At 38.3% G+C, this 17291-nt stretch overlaps 1 long non-coding RNA gene across 1 annotated transcript; it reads left to right on the top strand.

Moving 5' to 3' along the window:
• The first annotated feature begins 2480 nt into the window (after positions 1–2480).
• On the top strand, positions 2481–14448 carry LOC130597697 (uncharacterized). The gene is made up of 5 exons (XR_008971846.1): positions 2481–2860; positions 5625–5722; positions 12062–12170; positions 13068–13184; positions 14155–14448. It is a non-coding gene; the product is annotated as an uncharacterized LOC130597697 (long non-coding RNA).
• Positions 14449–17291: the final 2843 nt, after the last annotated feature.

The following is a 17291-nucleotide window of genomic DNA, read 5'->3' on the forward strand; positions in this document are numbered from 1 at the left end:
ATGTCCACCTATTCACAGTGAACTTAAGCAGTGTTTTGAAAAGCCTGCAGAGGGATTAGAGGTCTTTTCAAGTGACCTGGAGACACTTAAGTTATGCTTAAGTTATGTTACTGCTGCTTAAGTTATCTATATAAAAGAATGGACTACCATAATGCTGTCCTTACTGCAAAAGGTATTCCTTTTGTCATTCCTATGTCCTAGGATGCTGGAAAGAGTTTTGTTTGTTTGTTTTGGTTTTTCTTCCTTCTCTTTTTCTTCTCTCATTTTTGCTTTGTTTCATCTTCATATTTTGCTCCTTGAATTTTTACCTATCTCTATGCACGCACTTCATTCAAAATTATGTGTGAATCTATATGAAATAAAAATCTAAAATACATGAGCTATGTATGAAAATGCAAATATATGTATGTATGTAACAATCAGCATACCACAAAATGTTCCAAAATGATACATCATGTTACATATATATATGTATATTCATATTTGAATGTCCAGGTGGAAATTTTCTAATTAATCTTTTCTAATAAAAATATATTCTGCAAGGTAGAATTTTGCATTTTACAAAACCATCTCTATCTGAAACAGAGCAATGGGGACAAGGATGCAAATTAATACGTTGGTGGGTTATAAGACATACTCATCATCTCCACTTGATGAAAGATATAGCCGGCATTCATAATGGTAGGGGAATTCTGTAAGCTAGCTACCCTTTTCTCGTTTTTCTAATTCATCTCTGCAATTCAAAGATGCAGGATATGTAGGAAAAAACAGCTGACTGATATTGAAGGATGAGTTTAATCACTTTTGAAGAATGATAAAATTAGAGGTTGATGTGGACAGAATTTACGAGGACTTTGCACCTTCATATTTGAGACCTAAACTGATCAGCAGACAAGGTCAGAAAAGTTAATCTAAGCCCATTTGTGAGTATCAGCCAATTTGGCAGGTATCCTGCTTCTGAAACATTAATTTCTGGAAATTCTTAGAAGATATTTTCAAGAAAGAGTATGTTATTAGCCTGTTCCAGTGTGTAAACTTTCATAATAGAAATGTTTCGGAATTCCCTAATTCCAGACATTCCCAGTGTTATCATGTCTCTCTTTTCCTGGACGTGCTCTCAGAAAAGCCTCTCTGTAGACTTGTTTCCCTGCTCATGGCCATACTACACTAAACAGAGGAAATAGGTGGTGGTAAAGATGTCTCGGCACATGTATAGATGAGTTTTATATGGACTTTTGCTCACAGGCAGAAATCATGTTTGCTGCCCATTCAACTGTGCTTTGTTATATTGCTAATACTGTAAGTCACAGAGGATCTCTCCCCATGCTTTTCCTCGTTAGTTTTTCAGGAGGCAAAATCTAGGCAGCTGGTTCCTGTCCTGTGATCACACTGTTGGCTGTGGTTTTCCTCTTGTGTATCTATACGCTGTGCCAGCCAAAATTTACCTACTACTGCTTTCACACAGACCTCATAATCACTTCAACAACATATGCCAAATATTCTTGCATACCTTATTCATGAAGCAGTTTCTCTCCCCTTTCACCCAGTTCATGCCTACCACTAATGCCTACCACTGTATTTCAGAGACCAGCTTGGTTAGTCCTGGGGGTCTAACATGCAAAGTTCACTCGTAAGCATCAGATGAATGTTTTGAAGTTACTGAAAAGAGGCAAGAACATAGATATAATTCTGATTGCATTTGTAGAACGAGTTTAAACGCTGATCATCAGTAATTCAAACAACAGAAGGAAAGATCAACTCCTTAATAAACTCTCTAATTCAATTTAATGATTGCTTTTTACCATAGCTAAATTTAGGATTGCACCAGCTATGACTGAGTGTTGATATTAAATAAAGATTATTTTTTTTTTCATACTCTTACAGGAAATGCATTCTTCATGTTTTACAATTATATTAGCTGCTAAGTCATTTGCAGCTAATCTGCAATGACTCTGCGCTATTTCACAGAGTTCATTTTTGAAAGCAATGTGTTTGACCTGTGATTTCATTTGTCTGAATCATAGAATTTCAAAACCGAGTTCACAAAAAATAATAATAAAGTTCTTGTGTCTCTTATTTACAATAAATTTTCAGTCATTTTTCTGTATTTGATTCCTATAGTTATATAAGTGACTTGGGTTTTTTGACATTAATCATCTTAATGCTCATAACCCGCAATCAGAAATAATTACTGAAAACTGAAGATGGTCTCAAATTAGAACTTCTGGATCCGACTTAAAATGTTACTCCAAAATATTAAGAAGACATTCAGCTTTGAGGATTTATTAAGAAAGCTCTAAGATTCAGAACACCCAGTAGTGAAGTCATGTTGCCAGCCTGTGGATGGAGTCCAGCCTATCAAGAACTGTAATTTGACTGATGTTGAAGGTAGCTAGGTAACAGATACTTCTGCAGAGCAGACACCCATGCTCTGTCAGAAGGAAAGGCCTCTTGAGCTGTCCATGGGACTGCAAGAAAGGCCAAGCAGGGGAGTCAGACCCATTAATCGGACTGTCCAACATCCACAGACCGAAGTGCCAGTAGATACCTGGAGATCCCATAGGAAGTGCAGGGATGAGTGTGTACCCACAAAGTCTGTAGTAAATGAGCGGTTGTAGTTGTGCAGGCTGCTCACCTATTTCAAACTATGTGCATGCTTGAGAGCGATGTGGGGTAGGAAAAGGACCTCCTGATTTGGAGGAGAGAGTGCCTTCTTCCTTACGTGTCCAGCAGAGAGAAAATCCTTCTGCTCAAGCTTGCGTCTCATTTCAGCAGTGAAACCTGTGCCACTGTAATACTGATGGGAGCATAATTGCTTACATCACAGAGGATATATGAGGCATGCTGTACTGAGGCTGCGGTGAGGTTAGAAGTGTTGACATACCTATAAAAGCTCCATGTAAAAATGTTTAGTTAGTATAAAAGCCATCGATGAAAAATCTAAGGAAGAACTACATGTCACGATGGTTAATCCTCCTCTCTAGTATCTGACCTCTGTAAAGCTGTAAGTAAAATAAGGTAAATGAACTCTGCATAATTCCTTGTGGTTATCTGTCATGAAACCACCTCATCATTCAGGACTAGTGTCAGCCCATTTGGGGGAGGCTCTGCTGCAAGAGCAGAGGGCTGTGGTGGACCAGGACCAAGGCATAACCCATTAGAGGCGTGTGAGAGGGGACATTCACATCATAGTTGCCTACGCTTTGTCTTATTTCCCTGCTGATGTTATAGGCTCTGGATTTTGGGTGTCTGAGGACACAGTCATTTGCTGTGTTCCAACTCTGAGGAAGAGTTTTTCAATTTTTGAGAAGGCCCTTAGAATCACATTGCAGAGGAAAGGGTGTATTCTAATTATCAATATCAATAGTAATAAAAGTTTATTAAAGGTCATTAAAATGAAAGGGGATGGCTATAGATCCCATCACTCTGAATTTACTCCCTCCTCTTGTGTTAATTAGAAAACTCAGATAATGGTTCTATGGGGGAGTGCAGGGGAAATTTAATTACGAAAGTTTAATGGGCCACTATCTACTTCCTGCCAGATTAAAAACTGATGATTTATACTATTTTAGATACTACCAGGGGCTTGCTAACAAAATATGTTGCAGAACAAAGAGTAATGCAAGACTTCACCCAGAATATTTTGCTCATTTTTAAAGCAAAGACATAAGGCAAACCTGAAAACCAAACAGCCATGACAAAGCTGTTACAGCAAAACCTGAAAGGAACTATGAACAGTGTTTGCTAGTTTCATAATTTTATTATTTATTAGAAACAAATGACGAACACATTTGCATGAGCAGAAGTGCCTGTCCCCTCAAAAAGAAAACTAGAGAAATAATGTCAATTCAAATTGGTCATCTATCAGTTACTGAGGAAAGCTGGAAAAGTCACACTGTTCATTTTCAGAAGTTCTTCTATGACAGTTTGGGTTCACAAACATACAGCCAGGCTCTTCAGTCCATGGTCTTTGCCCCAACAAATTTCATGGCAGCTTTTAATAAACAGATTTTAGTGAATTATTGTGAAACATTTTTGTCCTAAAAAAGACTGAAAAATCAAAATGGCATGAGTGTGAAACAGATAGATCAGTTGGCTGTAAACCTTCATGTACAGATGCCCTCGACACACAGCTTATGGGGAATTATGACTAGTCAGAACCTCAAAATTACTCGCTTTTTGGAGAAGGTTGAAATCTGGCACCTGAAATTAGTGACTGGTTTTGAAACATTAGACTTCATCACCTCATTAGGAGTTATAATTAAGCAAAGTCTGCAAAGCAGGAATCTTTCTTCAAGTCCTCTATTCAACCTGCTGCTTCCGTTTAATGCAGACGTTTATTATTTAATTTCTGTTTCCATTTAATGCAGTGGTTTATTATGAAATTTAACTCCTCTCCTTAACAAGCTCTATTTTTAGTGAAAACATTATATCATATTTAAGTGCAATTGACATAAATTTCCAGCTGCATTTTTTTCAGCACTAAATGCTTAACTTTAAAGGATTTTTTTATCCAAAAAAGTGGAAAAATCAATAAATAGAATAAAGACCAATCATCTGGTGTACTCTTTTTCCTGTTCTAGATAGGTTTTGGTGTCCAAAAGTTGAGAACTCAGCATTATAAAACGAGGGCCAGTTGTCAGTTTGAATTTAGGTAGATGTAGACAGTTTTATACCGCAGCTTTGTGGCCTGGAGCTGTCTGTCTTGCAGTCAGAGGCCCTCTGTGTCAGCTGCATGTCCTTGAACATTTCAGGCAGAATGTAGCTCTGGGAATTGCTATCCTCCTGGACTTCAGGTGTGTAAACAAAGTCTCCTCCCTTTACTCATTTATTACCAGGTAATGAAACAACATAAAGGAGAAAAACCCAACAAATGGTGTTTGAGCAGCACTGTTCTTCATACTCTTCAAAGACCTTAGGCCACCTGAAGTTAGTAAATAGTGATTTTCCTTGATCTTTTCTACAGAAACAAGGTTTCCCTACCCGTTCTGCAGTTTGGATCGTTCATTGTACCCATCCATATAGCACAGTGGCCTTCATTGCATTGCAATGTTTATGCAATGGGTATTAGTCAAAGCTAAATGCATTTGCATCAACACAGAACCCAGCTTTTACTGAGCAAAATAGCATTCTGTATTTTGAAGGTACATCCCAATTTGTAAATAGTATAAAAAACTATGTCAGGTCACTAGGGATGTCTAGACTTCAGTTGTGTAGACTTCAGGCATGTAATGCTGAATAGATAGCAAAATCAAGTGGACATCTTCAGAAATATAATTGAGAAGAGCAAGCATACGAACATTTACGTGCCTTGCCTTTTATTTGCAGGGAGGGATTCACAGCTAAGTTCTGTAAAGTATTAGTCAGTTCACATCAATGTAACCACCAAACCTCGGGAAAAAAAAAACCTAATTTTGTGAGAAGTTACCTTATTAAGACAGCTGTTACAGCTGCAGGACTTCATTCCATTGGTAATTAATATAAAGGGAGAGAAACAGAGAGAAAGAAAAAATTTTTATGTCAAGTATGGTTCGTTTAGTTGTTTTTTTTAAATTGAGATCCTTTATTTGATTAAGATAGCACCATAATTAGTCTCAATGCACTAATAAGTTGTATTTTTCTAGGCGTTTAATAAGGACCATTCATTCTCCAAGGGGATTGCAACCTGAAATCTTGCTGAAAGACTGGTGCTGCAACAGAGGACAAAGAGAAAAGAAAAGAGGTGAATTAACTGGGAAAAATGCCAGTTACTGTCTTGATCACATGAGTGACCATATGCTAAATGACACAGTAAAATGAATGGATGCACAGTGTGTTGATTTAGTTGCTTTCTTTTCTCTTTACTTTCTTTGATTGTACATGGTGTAATTGTTTCGCATGGCAGAGAGTCCACTCTTTCCTTACCATGTCCACTATTGTGAGAAGAATTGGAATGTGATCCAGCCTTTAAGTGGCGCTTATTTTACTAAAATGAGGGATTGAAAGCCCTGCTAAAGTGATACAGAGCTATAAATTTAAGTCTCCAGCATTCTGAAACACTTTGGGCCAGAGCCTCACCTACAGTAATTGATGAAACTACTTTAACATCAGTAAAGCTCTTCAAACAGATGTATGCTAGCTAGGGATCTCACCCTTTTAATGCTGATGAATTTATCTATTGGCATAAATTTGGGGTTTGCTGAAACAAAAAGCCAGTGATCTTTTCTTGGCAATTCCTGAAAAGCCAGATACTTATTTGAGCATAAATGTGGATCTGGCAACCTTTATGCTCTGAGTTGTGTTGGATCTTGGGATACGGATTTGATCCTGCAAGATGGTGAAGAGGATTCATGTACTGCCCAGCATGTAGGGTTCCTCTTGCCAAGTCCACACATGAGTATGTTACACGCACTTCCAGCTGAGAATTCAAGTGGAGAGCTCCAAGCGGAGAGCTTGGCAATCAAATGCTGAAGCATTAAGATGCAAACTTGTTTTTGCAGAAGAAATCCAGACATCTGGATCTAGTACCAAAGATGGAAAAACACCAAACTGTGTCTAGATGCCAATTTTATTGATATAAAGTTATCTCAGTATTTTCAGGAGAGGTCTCTCTAGTCCTCTGTGCTTTGTCTTTAGGATACTTCTGTGTTTTTCTTTTTCTACATAGATAAGTGATGCTTAACAGCTACTAAAATAGGATTCATTCATTTTTTTTCTCAGCTGGTTTTATGACAGATGGCAAAAGAAGGGATGAATGCACAGATAAATACAAATATAAGGAATAAATATGAATCTGCTCTGAATTCCTGGAGAGAAAGCCGTTAAGAAGATGACTCTTGCATAATGCCAGGTTATTAAAACTGAAAACTCTGTATGGGAGAGTTTAAGCCTAGCCACCAGAGGACTGCCAGCAGGGACTGCAGAATTAATCCTGGAAGGCAGGGCTTCTTACAAGTCAAACCATAGAATTTTTTTTTACTGCATATTGATTTTGAACAAACAAGTTACCTAGACGATTAAACAAGTTAAACAAAAATTATATTGTTTCAGGCAATTATCCACATGTGTGCTGACCTCATTTGGGGAAATAAAGCATTTCACATTTTATTACTCAGAGTGTCAATGAAAAAGTATTCAGGTGATATCTCATTAATGGTTTCATTTTCCCAAACATTGTACAAAGTCACTGCAATACAATGCAAAGTCAATCTATCCATTTGATCTTACATAACCTTCAGGGAACATTAATAAAATTCTGACTCAAAATATGCCTCTGTCAGTCTCTTTTTAGGCATACGGGTTTTAAAATGTCCTTTACATCCTACTGAATGGGACTTAAGTTTAAATTTAAGCAGAAATGTCAATACTTTTCTGGACAGAGATGCTTGCTGGAATGAAGGCCTCTGCATAAGAATAAACACAGTGGTTGATAAGAGTGTAAACAGAGAGTTTTGATTTGGGTTTACACAACCTGTGATATCATGAGGTTACAAAATCAAATTGCCAGAGCAGTTTAGTGTGTTCTTGTACCCCCACCTGTGTTCTACTGCTTGCATAATTTCCATCTTTTAAGACACTTCACATGTATTTAAAAGTATTTCTAAAGATTTTCAAACATTTCATTCAAGAACTGAGTTTTGTCAGTTAAGGAAAGAGAAAAAGAGCTTTTACAAACCGCTAGCAATCCTTTAGCAAAGTCATTTTTGGCTCCCAAAGGAAGACTGGAAAAATCTATCAGCTATTGTAGAAAATGCATTATAGCGAAAGGAGCTTAGTATGAAACACATGCAATCAATGATGGGATACTTGAACTTTACTTGTACAGTTATCTCCTTAGGGGAGGTATTCTGTAGGTGTTGAACTGCTTTTTCCAAGATCAAGAAGCCACAGAAATAAATGAAAGTGATATTTCTTTCTTTTTTTAAGCCTTGATGGTGCATGGAGGAGTGTGGCAGACTGTGCTGTGCTTTATAGTTATGAAGGCAGTTGCAATAGGTCAGTCACTGGCGGTATTGGTGCTATCAGATCCTAGGCAGGTAAAAGTCAATGTGGGAACTGGGAACTTCTGAAGCATGATGTTCCCTCTTTCACAGGTACCCCATTTTGTTTTGGTGTGTTCCTTTGGCTCATTTGTCCAATGGAGAAAGTACCGCTGATAATAGCTGATATTAAGAGAGTTTATTTTCCAGCTCCCACTTCACAGGTCCCACTCCTCAATCCCACTAGCAATGACTCTGTCCCGCTCTGGCTGCTTCTGTGATCTATCCAATAATGACAGGAAACCCGGGCTGCTTCAGATGAGCACCTTGCCAATAGACTATTGAATTATGCTGTATTTTTATTGCTTTTTAATCTATTGTGTTGAATCTTGTAGTTTTTGCAGTGCAGGGTTTCCACTTCCAGAAAAGTGGGGAGGTTTCCCCAGCAGTTTAATTGACTTCCCTGTGAGCTGAAGTTGCTGCTTTTAATCCATTTGTATATGTTTTTGGATTGGTGCCATAATGTTGCCCCAAATCCATTAAAATAAACAAAAGGCCTGCCATGATCTTGTAATTAGAGGTTTTTTAGTGTTGGACAGGGGGAAAGTCAGACTTGCAGACTCCACAGTCTTCAAAATACCAACTATTTTTGGATAACTCATTAAAATGATGCTCTCACAAAGTGGTCCAAGAGAAATATGTTCTATTCTGAACACAGTATATTTTTTGTCTGATCTGGATGAACTTCTTGAGGAGGTTAGAGGAACAAGTGGTTAGTGTCTTGGTTCAGAAGATGTCTCAGGGAAAGCTGCTCATCCAGACTGCACAATAGGGATGTGTGAGGGAAAGTCAGATCACCAGTATTCAGCCTCTTGCTAAACCCAGAGTAAATGTACATGGCACCTCAATGCTCTTAACTTGCTAGAACCTAGAAATGATAGAGTTGCAAAGTCTGTGAGTACCTTTTTCAATTAAATTTTGTTGTAATAATCTACTTTTTAGAAATTATCTTTCATTTGCACTTTCATCCTAGCCCCTTTGAACTTTTTACTTTGAGACAGATCAAGGTTTTGACATAGACCATGAAAGCAGCTATGCGAGGTAGCAGACTGATGGGACAAGAAATCATGGCTACGTGAGATACTAAAGACTCTTATTGCATAAGCCCACCTTCCCTGGCAGTGGCAGAGTAGCTCCCAAGGTGCAAACACTGACTCTTTTGAGTGTGTACAGTAATAAATAAGGCTAAGAAGCTGCATAGTTTCAGTGCTGGAAGACATCAGCAAGGAGATGGGAGTGCCTGGGAAGACCCACATCTCTATCTCAGTAATTTTGTTGGAGACAGAGCCTGAGAAGCAAGGGTTTGCTTACACATAAAGGGGAAAAGTGAGGGTTTAGGGGAAAAGTGAGGGTTTATAGAAAAAGTTTTACAACTGGTGCTGAGGACATGAATCAGATGTTAGATGGTGATTTTGTTTCAATATTGAGAGATTCTGTAATCTGTGCGTGTAATGGTAATACAGCTACCTTCTTAATATCCTCTTTCAGATGAATTAGGAAATCTGTTTAAGATTGTGATAGGATTGATTATTTTAGTATTAATAGGATGATTTAGCATGTTTTGTGATCTAATATGCTTCACAGTACTGTGTCTAACTTGTTGATTTGATCCAGTCTGACAGCTGAATTGCTCTCTTCATAGGTTAGTAATTATGACTTTGGTGACATACAGTTTTCAGTGTTATTTTTGTCTAAGTAGCTTAATAAAAGGAACAAAATCAGAGCCAGGCATATTTTTTCAATAAGTAAAATGGGTCTCAGACCTCTGATGACCTGGGTGTAGGTCAGCCAGCCAGCCTAAAAGCTTCCCCCGCAATAACCCCTTAACCCCTTTGTTGCCTCACAGGAAAGTATGTGAACTGGAAATTTACTTGAATCCACCACAATAAATATGTTTGTTCAGGGAAAATTAAGAGAGGTGAAGCAAGAAGCCTGACACGACTTCAGTTTTGAGGAAAAACCTGTTTGTGTCTAATACATTGCAGAAATTGCTCAAGAACATTTTGTCCTTGTGGAAGGATTGCCCTGTAATGCTGCTTAATGTCCTTAGGTTGAGACCTTGGGTTACTGGCTGTGTATGTGCTGATCATGCCAGTTAAAACTGATTTTTGAAATGTAGTTTTTATCTGTGTGAGTTCATGACACTTGTTTCTTGAAGCCAGATCTTCTCCTTCCCCTGCCTTTTCTTTTCTTTCTCCTTTTGGCCTGACTTGCTTCCACTGTGTGCTGAACGTGCTTCCCAATGGCAGTGAAACCTCCAGATGGCACATTACCAACTTCCCATAAATTAGAACAGGGGAGATGCACAAGGCATTGGAATTCTTTGAGGTTTAGGTTTATAGGGATTACAATAAATTCAGTCAGATGGGGAGGGTCATTATGTACCGGTGGAATGCAGATAAGATTGTGCTGCTTTTATTTTTCATTTAAAACTGCCATGAGAGATCTCTTGAAGGCTGCAGGAAGTGTTCTGCACTTGGAGGTCTCTGTGATTTCACATATGCAGATCCTGTAGGAAAGGGAATCCAGAGTCAAATCAGAAAAGGGAAAATATAATTTGAGCACTGTTCTGCAGTACTTTCATGGGTCATACAAGGCGTGCAAGCTCTAACTCTTCACACTCTGCCAAGTGATGGCCTTAAAGCCAGACCAGGGAAAACCACAACTCTGGTTAAACATGGTAAAAGCTTTCCTTAAACAAGAGCCATTTGGTTCAGGCAGAACAGCATATTAGGGCAGAATCTTTTCCATTGTCAGGCTCAGAATCAGCCTGCCTGATTATGAATTTTCTCCAGTTATTAAGACACAATTAAAGAAAAAACAATGCCATGAAAAACGTGGGATGAAATAAAGCACTTCTTTGTTCTGAAGAAAACCAGTAAGAATAAAAAAAGAATTCATTGTATTTCTTCTTAAGCTGCCACTTCATTTCACCAGGGGTCAGAACATCATTCCTCATAATCACCTGGTTAGGCCCCCAAACGTATTCCTGTTAAGTGGAATTCTTCACTAATACTGTCCTGATTAATTAAGCAGTCTTTCCCATTTACTGTCATCAGTGACCTATCATTCAGTGTCACTATCCTTCACTGTCATTAAGTAGAGTATGCATATACTGTAACAGGTAAGATGATTTTTGAGACAACTATTGATCCTTTCCCAGTGGTCTATTGCTAGTTAATGAGCATTAGTTTCTTTAATGATGTTTAATGTTGGTGAGTTATTTTTAAGTGATACATGGCCTGACCCTGGAATGGGCTGAACGCCCTTAACTCCTATTGACTTCAGTGAGAGTTGAGGGCACTCATGAGATCAGCCCGTAGGTCTTGTGTCTGAAATAGTAGTAAAATCTTCTTTCTGCTTTCAGGAAGGGGTGAGCAACTCTCTACAGCCAGAGAACAGAGCAGGTTCATGTAGAAGGGATTTTAAAGTCTTGTTTTGCTTTCTATCATTGAAATGGCCAGCTCTTGAGAGAGCGGATGATTTCTATGCAGCGCAGACACCACTGTTCTGCTAGCTCTTGCCTTCCTCTTATTTTCTTCCCATACCTGTTACTGTTTTCTGGTTTCTTCCTTTGCCTATATGAAGATTATCATCCCTTAAGTGTGCATTCCCCCTGCCTTTCCCAATAATCTGCCTGTAGCACTCTGTCCTATGACCCGCTCTTCAAACAACCAACATATAAAATAATTTAGGGAAAAAAATACTTACTTTCTCACTCTTTGCATGTACAGTTTTCTGCCATATTATTTGGTTGATATGTGCAAGCTTCATGGCAAGCAAGATACCACAAAGACGCAGTCCTAGGTGATTCTCCATTTTCCTGTTACATAAAAGAGGTGATGTCCTTAAATCCCTGCACATGAGAAAAGTATTGGCTAGCAAAAAGAATATATTTGACTAGAGAGAATAGAATTTGCTTCCCAGAGATGGCAGTAACACATTTCTGTCAGTGGGAAAGACTGTAATGTTCTGCGTGGAAGCAGAAGATTTCCTTTTGGTTCTTTTTTAAAAAGTCATTTAATTATTTTTTCATTTTTTAGGTATTGTGCAATCCAAATTATGGTAACCGTTTACACCTGACTTTACAGAAAATGCATTGAAGAAACAGCCACAAGCTGAGTAGCTGGTAACTTTCATAGCAATTCTAAGGTAGAGTATGTGTGCTGTGACGTGTGTGCCCTGCAGTCAAATTTGTCAGTTTGGTGGGTAAGAATGAAGAGAAAATACATCCTTGGCAGGCCTGTCTTGAAGAATAAGTATCAGGCACTGCTCATGTTAGAATTAATCCCAGATGCAAGTGTAATAAGAAGGTAAGTTGCACAGATACATATCTTTGTCCTGTGTGAGCATTACTTATTTCATGGACATTATACACTGGAAGCGGGTAGGGAAATGCAACTCTGCACAGTATAGGTAAATTTAGAACTGCCTTCTTCACCTGTATACAACAGGCTTGTTTTTGTCCATTTATATGACCAAATCATCAATTTCATTTAACAAATGAACAGATGTGAAAGTAGAACTGGAAAAAAAACCCCACAAAAACAACCAAAGGTTGTTCTTTTTGCTCTCCTCACAAACTCTTCCTTTCCAGTGGGCAGACATACCCATGGCCCTGCAGCATCTCATACCATGCATGCTGGCGTGCTGTTCCAGAGCAGGCACCCCAGCGTGCTCCCAGCAGCCGGCCAGAGCTGGTCTTATTCTGCATGGTAGAAAAGCCTGGGAAGTACTCAGTCCAAACAGCTGCTGTTCTCACTACTAATGACAGCCCTCTGGATGGAAACATACCTTGCAAGGCTGATAAGTAACCTGACTGACTCCGAGGAGGACTGTGATAGCTTATTTTGGATCCTGATTCCTTGCTTCTGGGTGCCAGTGAGAGGGGGCTTCATGCTAGAGAAAGGGTTAACTGGGATTCTCTATAATTTGTTCCTATTTCCTTTCCCTCCCTTCAGCTCCTTCACAAAATGTTAATCTAATTGTGATAGTATCACTTTGATGACAATATGACAAGACAGACAAATTTGATTTTATTCTCCACAGAGCAAAGCATATGCTGCTTGGGAGACTTTGACAGAGAGAAGGACATAAAACAAATGGAGTTCATGAATATACAATTTTTATTGTACACAGTAGTGACATCCAAACTTCAGAGAATAGGTGGGTGAGACTTATGCTTTACTATTGAGATTAATGGGTACGTAAAAAAGTGCCAACAGAGAGTACTACAGTTTATGTTAAAAATGTCGACGTGGATAAGAATAATTTTCTTCTCAAGATGAATGATGCATTTAATGGCTGTGAGACATTCTTGCCCAGTAGCAGTTCCTCAAAAGTAATTTTTTGTTGTTATTGTAAATTATATAATCTTAACTGCAATTATAGCCCTGTTTACGTAAAGGTCAAGTTAGTACAGTGGATGGTTATAAACTAAGAGGGAAATTGGTAAATTTATTCCCTCGATGAAAGCTTATGAATGATTTTAAGCAAGATAATTTTTTTGTAACTCTATTTCTACTTTAATGTAATATAGCAAGTAAAGACAGCACACATTAACAAAGGGTAAATTAGATTTATCTAAGTAAACATGTATTTGCAATAGGAGTAGTGTTGTTGTAGTAAGGACAGTCTGAAGGTTAAGCTCTCCATGTAAATGGTATAGATTCATTTTCGTGGAAAGCAAAAGGAGGGACAACCTCTGAAAAATTGCCTTTGATGGAAAGCAATCTGTGCTCTCCTGAGCAGCACATGTGTAATCTGCAACACATGAAACTGTACCCGCCTCTTGGCCATAAGAAATTGGTTAGAGTCCTTTTTGGTTTCAAAAGCCTGCCCTTAAACACTGCAGTCTTCTCTGAAGCCCCTTCAGACTGATCGGATTTGGTTTTTTAATACAGAGGTTAATAAGAAGAGTAAGTCAAAAACCAAAGAGGGAGAAGGTGCTATGTATGCTAATGAAGGGTGTTTGCTAAACAAGGGCCTGATACAAGTTTTAGTGCTTTAAAATAAAACCTGATTGGAAGCAGAGAAAATCTCAGGAAGCTGCTTAAACTGAGAAGGAAGCTCTCTCAAGTCAGTGGCATGCTTTTGCTCTGAAAAGCCCACATTAGGCTATTTCCCTTTTTCACAGTATTTAAGTGAAGCAAAAACATCATTACACAGAGTTGCCATTTTTTCTCTGAGAACCTGTGTGAGACACTGAACCTGCATGAGCTGCTGCTGATCAATTTATCAAGCTGCTTTAAGTACGACTCAGGGCTTCTTCACTCCATTAGACCACACAGATGTTATCTTTTCCCATTTGTTTCTCTTCTGCAAATGTACATATTAAGAAATTAGTGGGGAAAAAATCAGCTTTACGTTCCTGTTCGATGCCAGAGACCTTCAACTAATTTACATACAAATACGTGTAATACATATTCTAAAAAAAATAAAAACAGTGTTACATGTTGTTTGGGTTTTTTTTTTTTATTCTGTGACAGATGAACAGCAATGGCTTGTTACTTCAGTTTGCCACCAATTAAAATGCACATTGGATCAGCTCTGGCCTGTCACCTACCATTATTGGGAGAAGTTGGCTCTAGGCCATGTTTTAGATGAGCGGGATTTTTTTCACTTGGCCATAGTGCTGCTCATCTCTGCTCTGTAAACTCTGCCTGGTAATTCAGATGCTGGGCAGTGTTTGCAGCTGCTTTCTGGAGAGTTGCCTCACTTAAAGCTCTCAGGAATACCTAGTCATTTTTGTTACATGCTTTTTAATTGTGGCAAGGGGGAGAGTCTTCCTAATCCGTCCAGTGTATTAAGGTATCATTTGGGCCCTTCCTTTTTAGGTGAGTGATTTTGCATTTTGGATCATTCGACACAAAGTTTAAGAAACAGCAGTGTAGTGACAAATCCATGTGACAACCCAAATCTGTAGTTAATATTAGTGAAGCTTTAACTGATTTTGTACAATAAATTTCATTTAGCCTCAATTTATTAGTTCCATGACACCCACCTACCTTTGGATCCTTTTAATCTTAACAGTAGAAGTAAAACAGCAACATAGGGATGTGAAATCACCAGCAGCAACAGTGAATTATTATGTAATTAAAATGCACTGAACAAGTGCAAAAGAGCATAATCCTACTGAATAGCGAATTTGAGGCATTACTAGTATCTGGACATGAATATCAGGTACTGTTCCAGGTGTGAAATCAAGATGAAATTCAACTGGGGAAAAAAAGAATCAGAACATGAGGAATTTAAAACAAAATGAAGTATGAAATGGATTGACTCAGAGCTCAATGAAAAATTCAATTTGCTGCTTAGTAAAATGTTTAAACATATTTTTCTGAACTGTTCATCTTTTTTGTCCTCTTTTATGAATGACAGCTTAACTTAAAACATGCTGAGCTGCTGAGGAACCACAGGGCTTGCTAATGTCACCTCTTTGACACTTGTTTTGTGTGGAGATAAATAGCAATAAGATGGAAGGTAGCAGAAAATAAGGTCTATCATCATTGCTCATTATTTGTAATTTGTGGAGTGTGACACTGTTCAGCAGTATGTGCACCAAGAACAGAGGTGGTCTTTGCCTCTAAGAGCTTGCAATCTAAACACAAATACAGATATGACATTTAGTTAAAGACTTAGAATAGTTTGGTTTTTTTAAATCTATTTGTCTCCTTATTGTCAAATTTTGGAAGGACATGACTATTGGAAAGATACAGACAGGTTTAAAGACCTGACATTAGTCAGTCTCTATTTAGGAGGGTCTAGAATGATTAGGAATTGCTATTAGGAACCCTAAAATTGAAGATAATACATAAAACCAAAGGCAAATGTGGAGATAGATTTAAAACCCACAGGTGGGCTCATTTTTGGGGAGATGAAATAAGCAAAAAGATTCAGTAGAGAAAAGATCCAGCGTGTAGACCTGTGCTGAATGAGGCAGAGTTTTGAAAATAAAACATAATCAAAAGCTGATATGGAATGAAGACTGAGGAATAAGGAGTTTTGAATAGAAAGGGATGTCATTTCTGTGGCTTTTACCGTTTCATGGAACTCAGGAAAGGTGCTTTATATAAATAATGCTTTATTTTATATGGTGTGTAGGGGTAGGATGCTATATGGTCCTTTCCAACCCTAACGATTCTATGATTCTATGATTCTATGGTGAATTGTTGTAACTATTCTTTTAAAAGAACCCACAATACCAGCATGAACATATATTGGCTTTTCACCAAAGTCAGGTGTAAATATATTTTTTGCACAATTAATGAATATAAAGTCCAGCAACAAAAGATTTCACTCACAGCTTTGTTGCTTCTTGTGAAGTCTGGCACATGCAAGCACATGCATATGCACCAGAGGTGAAAATCAGCTGGAAGTATGAGCAACCTTTGCACACTCTAGAAAATAAAAAGCACCATAAATATGGGGGCAGTGTGTGATAGTTCACTGCTCTGCGCTAGATCAGCCTGGTGATAGCGCTAATTTACATTCTTAACACATTGGGTTTTACTGTACTTCAGTGTTCATAAAAAAGGCTAATTAACTGAAACACCCCCAATATTGATGGTGTCCTGTAAATGTCACCTCTGAAATACACAGCATGTTCTTAAAGCAACCCATTCCTGAAAGCGCTGACAGCCCCTGGAGCAGATTCCCTTTTGTGCGGATTTGTTCCAGGGGAGCTCACCATTGTGTTCAGCTCCAAAGCTGTGGTTCTGCCTCTCTTCCTCCACTGGCCACAATACAATATCCGTGGGAAAATTTGCAGAAGGCCAGCATAACTCATTGTTTCACTTGCATAGTAATTAACAACTCAAACAGCAGCAAGGCAGCCACCTATTCCTCTTCGCTGAATGTTAAGCTTGACCTCCCCTCCCCTTTCAGTTCACAACTCCTCTCTTCTCCCAAAATTATGTGAGAAATGATTTTTCATGCTATTTGCATGTTTTAGAGCATCCATCATTATTATTTGTGCTGACAGCTTTATACTTCAGCTGTGACAGAGCTTGAAAAATGCTGGTCCTATCAATCAACATATTGTAGGTTTCCAAAATGAGATCTTCTGCAGCTGACGTTTTCTTTTGCTTTTTCTTTTATTCTCTTCTCTTCAGCAGCAATCTATGGCTTGCTTTTGCTTTTCATTTAATTTCACAATGTCTATAGATTTTATAACTCTACATTGGAATGAAATACTTCTGAGCAGCTTCAGATTATTTGATTGAATCACTTTGCCATAAATCCTACCTATTTTCATCACAAGTACTGACCTCC

This window comes from Pezoporus wallicus, unplaced genomic scaffold (genome assembly GCF_028554395.1).
Source record: "Pezoporus wallicus isolate ANWC-B61680 ecotype Strahan unplaced genomic scaffold, APGP_CSIRO_Pwel_v1 scaffold_2617, whole genome shotgun sequence".
Lineage (NCBI taxonomy): Eukaryota > Metazoa > Chordata > Aves > Psittaciformes > Psittacidae > Pezoporus > Pezoporus wallicus.